Source organism: Triticum urartu, chromosome 4A (genome assembly GCF_056163025.1).
Source record: "Triticum urartu cultivar PI428250 chromosome 4A, HENAU_Tu73, whole genome shotgun sequence".
NCBI lineage: Eukaryota > Viridiplantae > Streptophyta > Magnoliopsida > Poales > Poaceae > Triticum > Triticum urartu.
The window spans coordinates 254,120,820-254,128,780 of record NC_141876.1 but is presented as its reverse complement, the minus strand read 5'-3'; positions in this window follow the sequence as shown (position 1 = coordinate 254,128,780).

Genomic DNA, 7,961 nt, shown 5'->3' with positions numbered 1-7,961 from the left:
ACTTCCGAGTGATAAAATGCAAAAAAGAGAGTTCTAAGACTATTGCCGAATCAAACATTCAACAGCAGTCTCATGGACTACACCCAGTGGGTGCACATGGCGTGCCCCCACTGGTTCGATTTCCCACTTGACATGGTCTGTCCAGCACGAGTGGAAGGAGTAAAAAAGAGAAAGTTTAAGACCACTATCAACTGCCAGCAGTCAACAGTGGTCTCGGGGACTACACCTAATGGGTGCACATAGCGTGCCCCCACTAGACCAAGAATTCACTCGACATGACCTGTCTAATTCAAGTGAAAAGAGTTGCAAACAGCTACATGACACACACACCCAATGGGTGTACAACTAGGTGTACATATACAAAGTGCAAACACATGATAGATGCACATAAGGTTCCAAAAAGCTCATCCACGGACATCTTACGAATAATAAAGCAACAGTTTTTGAGCAGCTTATACTAAACAGAGCAAAGATCAAGCTAAAAGCTGATCAGAAATCAACTTACAATCCCACTTACTCAGACATTGGTTTGAAGGGCAGAGCTGGCATGATAGGCAGCCTTGCTTGTTTCATACACCACCTTCATTCGGTCCATCATTAAGCCTGCCTGGATCATGGCTTCCTTGGCAGCGCCTACTTGGTCCTCCGGGACATGATGAGCAACAAAAAGAGGGGTTGTTGGAACAAACAAGGTAGCCGAAGGAGCTGAAGCTTGAAGTTGCACAGTCAGAGTAGGGGCATGAGCAGTCGACGCCGAGGGCTGCTCAGTCGACAAAGGATCAACAAAAGAAATAGAAGTCCGAACTAGATCACCAAGTTGATGAATGACTGGTTCAAATGCTGATGTCGAGTGAGACGCTTTGCTGGTAGGCACCCTCTTGCTCAGAGTCCTACCCCTCCTCCCTGTATCCCTTTGTGGCACTTCTTCATCATCGTCATCGTCTGGAAGTTGGATAACATTTGTTGGCACTGCAAAACACTCGACCGTAAGAGTTCAGTCGACCATCAAAACAGTTGGCGAAGTAAGATCTTGGGTGTGGAGCCGTGCTTGCCCAAGAAGTGGTCGCGTCTGCGGTTTCCGCGTTATCCTACTCTTTGTGAATATCCATGGACGTCCCAAAAGTAGCAGCGCTGAAAGATCCTAACTTCACTCGGTCAAACAAAGAAAGAAGTTCCCAATCAAAACGAAGACAAAGAGAAGAAACAAAAACACTTACGCAAAGGCAACAAGAACATCCACCTTGATCTTGGGCAAGGCCTTCCGGGGCTTCGGTGGGTAAACCTTGGGATGCTTCACGACCTTCTCCATTGGCTATGGAGTCGAGGTCCAAGTGCGCTTCGGAACTTTTGTACCAAGTGGAGCTGTTTTGCCGCGCCCGCCCACAGGATCCTGCGACTGTTTGGAACGACGCTCTTAGTGGGGTGGCGAGTCAACCTCCTCGCCACTGCTCGAGTCCTCGTCATCCTCATCACTGTCATCTATGTACTCCCATTCGGCACTGTCAGCATCACTCTCCGCTCCCTCTTGGAGCTGCTCCCCGTTTGGCATTGAATACATCTTGGTATAAATCTGTAAGCCATAAGCTAGAAGTATAAGTCGAATTCGGGAGCAATTGCAAATCGGAAGAAGAAAACACTCAGTATTTTGAGCCTACCTCTTCCGGCTCATGTTCGGCGTCGAATGGCAGAACCCTCCTGGACCCCTGGGGGTTATCTTTGTTCCTAGTAGTGCTCTGCAGCCACTGAGCCACCATATCCTCGGCGACCTCCTCTGGGTGGACCCGAGCGGTGTCTCCTGGGCCCGAGTACATCCACATTGGATGATCACGGGCTTGAAGAGGCTGGATACGTCGATTGAGGAACACCTCCAATAGATCCATGCCAGTCACACCCTCCCAGACTAGGTTAATTACTTGGTCGACTAAAAGGGACACCTCGCCTTTCTCCTCTGGGGTCACAATTAGTGAAGAAGGTTGACAGAGTAACTGCATAGTGAAAGGGGGGAGACTGGTCAACCAACCAGGAGTCGGGACGAATTTGTAGTAGAACCAGGTCGACTGCCATCCTCGGACTGACTCGGGAAGGGTCATGAAAGGAAAAGCACTTCTACCCCTAGTTTGAATCAGTTGGATCATGGGTTCCGGCAAACCCTTGAGGTTCGAACACAGGGGTGCGCACGAAGATCTCTCTCTCTCTCTCTCTCTTTCTCTCGCTCACTCTCACAACAATCTCTAGGCCTAGCTCGCTGAACCCAAGGAACAAGAGACACGAGGGTTTATACTAGTTCAGGCCACCATTGTGGTGTAATACCCTATTCTAGTGTGGTGCGGTGGATTGCCTTGGAGGCTGAGGATGAACTAGTACAGTGGACGATCAGCCTCCTGAGGTGAGGTGTTCTTGAGCTTGATGAGCTGGTGAGATGGCCTTGGTGGAGTGGATCCGATCCAAGATGAGCCGATCCTTTGCTACGACGGTGGCTAGCCCTATTTATAGAGGCCCTAGTCCTCTTCCCAAATGTTTAGGCGGGAAGGGATCCCACAACGGCTAATTTCGATGGGGGACAACTAGTACAAGCCATCCTGACAAAAGGTGGTCTTCGCCTGCCAAAGGCTCTAGTGGTGATGTAGTTGTGGGCTCCACGGTGACCTCTGTCCTGCTGGTCTTGGTCGTGTTGCACCAATATGGAAACCTTTGCATGATGCCTCGGGACTCCTCGCCTGCGCTTGCCCCTTTAGCACCAAAGAGGAAACAAGTACTCTACGCCCGCTGGCGCCCGCTTGACCTTGGTTATCATGGCTCACGTCATGTGAACCTTGTGAGGTGCCCCTTGCATAGATATCTCCGCTCCTCAGGAGCCAACCTAGTGAGGCCGCCCCTAAGGAGGTCTTGTGTCGTCCGCCTCGCGAGGGTCTTGTTGTTGATGAAGATAGGCTATACCAGGCCGCTGGATGTGCCACGCCCTGGGCCACAGGCAGGCAAGTTTGGGTACCCCCGTTCCCAGGACGTCGACAGTAGCCCCTGGGCCCAAGGCACGCTCGGACTTGGCTTCGAGGCAAAGCCAAGGGTCAAGTGCGGAGCACCGCAGGCCCCAATAGCCCGTGGCCTTGATTGACGCGTGGCGGTTGATGGGACGAGGGCACCTCCACATTCCCACGCTGCCTCGGCAACTGCCCGACTTGATGAGACCCTACTGCATGCAGAAGAAAATCATCATTACCTTAGATCGTGGAGGCCGGCTGAAAGTGCAACTATCCTTGGGTGGTTTTGGTAATTCCTAACAACATATAGCTCATTGAGCTAATACTATTTCAAGATAAATATTTCAGGAAAGCTCAATGATTGGCATGGCATGGATTAGAAATGTGGACCCCTCAAAATGCTAAGGACAAAAGATTGGCTCAAGCTCTAAAGCTCAAGACTCTACATTTTACCTTTTAGTGATCCAAGATCGCATTGAGTCTATAGGAAAATCCAATACTATTAAAAGAGGATGAGGTGTTGCTTAATTGGTTACTTTCTCAAAGTGCTTAGTGATATGCTCCAAAACCCTCAACCACTTTCTCATATCCACATATGTCCCAAACCAAAAGTCAAACTTGGCCCCACCGAAACTTTCCAGCCGGCGCCTGTCACACCCTAGCTAGTTCATGCATTAGAGTGCTTGCATCATGTTTAAATTTTCTAGAAAGATGAAATGGGGATGACAGAACCCCCAGCACCCCCTTAAACCAACTAGGGTTTACTAAAATTGGTTTCAATGAACCCAAAATGCCCTTCACAAAATGTTCATCATTTCTGGTTTGGGCTAAAACCCTTGGCAAAAATGGTGCACTCTTTTCTAGGACATTCTGGATTTTTTGGATTAAATCATAAGTATTTGAATTTGGGCATTTAAATACTATAAAATATTTTAAATGCCCAAATAATTCTGGATTTAAGTGAGGGCTGTTAGGAATAATCCCAACAGAGCCCACAATTATTTTCAGGATTTTTGGAAACGTTTTAGTATTTCTATGGAAGCCCTAAAGTTAGAGAATAAATAAAAAAGAAAACAGAAAGCAGAAAGAGAAAGGCTTACCTGGAAGCCCACCAGCCGGCCCACCTACTGGCCCAGCCCACCTCCTGCGCCAGCGAGCTGCTTGCACTCGCCGGCACAGGCAAGCAGCTGCTCGACGGCGAGCATAGCATGCGTGCCACGCAGCTGCCCGCCGCCTCGCCGCTCCGCTCGTCGAGCTGTCGACGTGGGACGAACCCCCTCTCTCTCCCCGACCTCGCAGACACTCGCTCTCCCCTCTGGCTCCTCTCTCTCGCCCTCCCCGACATCGCCCGAGACGTCACCGTCGCCGCTGCTCGCCGTAGCCGCGTCCAACGCCGTCCCCGCGCCCTCTCACCGTGTCCGGACGGTTCGCCGTCGTCGACTACGTCGACCAGCCGAGCTGCACGACGCCGGAGCCCCTGCATCGTCCCTGCCACCGTCGTCTTCAACCTTCGGCCGCCGTCGATCATCGTCGTCAATCCGCCACACCCGAGCTTCCCCGAGCACACTGACCCTCCCTGCGGCTTCCCTGTGAGCTGCTGAACCTCCCCGTGCTTTCCGTTTCGCCCCTAGAATACCGTAGACGCCGCGCCTCTTGTGCCCGAATGCGCCGCCGCCTAACCACGTCGCTGGCGATGCTCCGGTGACCATTTGGTCACAGGCTTGTGCCCGTCACACTCCCCGCGCTGCGTAGATGCGGTAGGCGCTTTCGCCGCATCGCCTAGGCCACTGCAGCCACGCACACGAGCTGACTCGAGCTTCGGCCTCCGCCAAGCTCGTCGCCAGCGATGCTCCGGCCACTCCCCAGCAAAGCCATCACCACGGTTGGATGCGGGCGAGCACCAGCTGCCCGTGGCTGCTCTCCGCGCATCAAATGGTTCCCTGTGGGCGATTCTCGCAGCGCGCCGCCGCGTCTGGCCTCGCCGGCGGCTAAACGCCGGCGGGCTTTGACCCGCTGACCGGCGAGGTTGACTCTGCTCACACGGGTTGAACTCCCCCTCTATCTCACTGACATGCAGGCCCCGCCAGACTAATTACTCTGTTAGTGCTAACTAACTAGGTTAGTTTAATTAGTATAGTCACTGACTAGTGGGCCCTGCCCAGTTAATTAGGCTAACTAAACGTAGTTAGTGCACAGAGTCACTGACCAGTGGGCCCCACTGGTCATGTTTGACTGTCCCCTGGCGCCTTTGACTCGCTGACGTCATAGTGACGCAATTATTCATTTTCTGGATTTATTTTTATATAGGAAATTCTAGAAAATAGCCTAAACTTCTAAAAATCATAGAAAATCAACCATAGCTCCAAATCAAACAAATTATATATGAAAAATGATTAGAAAAATTCAATCTATCCATCTGTAATGGTTTCATCCATGACAAAACACTTTAACCTTGCTGTTTAGGTGAAACAAGCTAATACACTTATTATGCATAAGAGCTTAAGATTTCATTTGAATCTTTGATTCAAATGGAGCCATTTCAACTTGTTTCACATTGCATTAGGCAGGACACATCATTTTGCCATGTCATAGCATGCATCATATTGTTGCATATTGCCATGTGTTGATTATGTTCTGTGTGTCCTTCGTGGTAGGTTCTTCCTCCGAGGATATCTCCGAGTATCCAACTAAAGGGCAGTACCCTACTACCACTCCATCAGGCAAGCAGCCCCATTGATCATATCGATACAATCCCATGTTCTCGCCTTTGCTCTCATTTACTTCATTAAGACAACAACGTTTCAAATTGCTGTGTGCTACAGTAGTTGAACCCTTATCCTCTGCATGACCTGTCATTGCCACAGTAACTAGATGAAACCCACTAGCATGTGTAGGAGTTGATTGAGCCATGTATGTGTTTCCTACCTTGCTATGCCTGCTATGCTTAGCGTTGTGTCAGGTCTGGTTCATCTGGGTGATGGGCTAGAGTGAAATGATTATGTAGGTAATGTGAGGGATGTGTTGAACATGTTTTGGTAAAGGTATCGATGAGAGGCCATGTAGGAGTACATGGTGGGTTGTTTCATTGAGGCCGTCCATAAGAACTGAGATTTGTATGCGTGATTTAAGATTCAGCTACTACCATACATTGGGCCCTGAAATATGACCCCGCTCGACTTACTGACCCCTCTCGTCCTCTGTCCAGGAGTTGCAACTAGTTTCTGGTGTTTGTAGGTTATGTGTTGGCGGCCGTGCGTAGCGCTGACCCTAGGGGTGGGCTATGATGCGGTAGATACACCATGGCACGGTGTACCGAGTCGCCCGTTTGGTGTCTCGGGAACCCCGCACACATCGTTTGGGGCCGTTGAGGACACCCCGGCCGGATTTCCTTGCGGATGGAACCCGAATAGGCAATAAACCTGGACTAGAGACTTGTGCGGTTAGTCAGGTTGTGGTCTACACCCACGTCGGCTTTCGCTTGAAGTCTGCCGAGCACATGTCGTGTGCAGACGCTAAGTGGTGGAAACATGTGTGACGAAGTACACCCCTGCAGGGTATAAAACTATTCGAATAGCTGCGTCCGCGGTAAAGGACTACCTGGTTGCCTATACAATTCATAGACAAGTTAATGGTTACTACTAAAAGACTCAAGATAAGTGTGAGTACCGAGGATGGCTCTCTCGTAGGATGCCGAGGGAGGATCCCCGGTGGAGTATTGTGTTGGTGATTAGTGGACTCGTGTGCGAAAACTATTTTACTAGTGGTGTCTCATAGGATAGCTTAGCCAAGAGTCAAAGCTGGCTTGCTGCAATAACTCCACCACCTTGAGAATGAGCATGTATTGTAGGTTCTGATGTAAGACTTGCTGAGTACCTTTGTACTCATGTTTGCTTTAATTACTGCTTTCAGACGACAACACCGCCCCCTCCGATGGGTTTTATGTATATCTCGACGTCGATGAGTGACTTGCCACCCGGTGGTGATCCTGGCCATGGAGGGCCCTATGTAGATAGACAGGCTTCGAGAAGCCTTCTTTCTTTCTAGTGTCTGTACTCAAACTATTTGCTTCCGCATGTGCTTGTATGCTTGTATGACTTGAGTGTCGGGTCATGTGACCCCTACCTGTATGAACATATTATGTTTGGCTCTCTGGAGCCTTTAAATAAAGTACTTGAGTTGTAGAGTTTTGTTGTGATGCCATGTTGTATTTGCACATATCGGGCATATTGTGTGTATGATTGAAATGCTTGGTATGTGTGGGATCCGACAATCTAGTTGTTTATCCTTGGCAGCCTTTCTTATGGGGAAATGTATTCTAGTTCTCCTCGAGCCATAGTAGTCCGCTACAGCCCGGTTCACCGGAGTCCTGCTAGCCCGGCACTACTGCTGAGGACACTTGACTGGCTGACATGTGTTTCACTTCGTTCCTATGTCTGTCCCTTCGGGGAAATGTCACACCGTGACTTCCGGAGTCCTGCCTAGCCTGCTACAGCCGGGTTCCCCGGAGTCCTGTTAGCCCAGTGCTACAGCCCGGATTCACTCGCTGATGACCGACATGCTCGATGTGATTCATGTATGCCTGTCTCCATAGGTCTGTGCCGCTTTGGGTTCACGACTAGCCATGTCGGCCCGGGTTCTCTATCATATGGATGCTAGCGACACTATCATATACATGAGCCAAAAGCGCAAACGGTCCCGGGCCATGGTAAGGCGACACCCGTGGGGATACCGTGCGTGAGGCCACAATGTGATATGAGGTCTTACCGACTAGATCGATGTGACTTGGAATCGGGGTCCTGACAGCACCATCGAGTTCAGTTGACATAGCCACTGCCACAAAACCCTAGTCACTTTGGTCTAATTGATAGGGATCACGGTCTCACCGAGATGGGATTGCAAACTCTCTGTTTTCCTTCGTAACGTTTTGGTCTAACTGAGATGAGCGATCGGTCCCATCGAGTTCACGATCCAAACTCTTGGTTT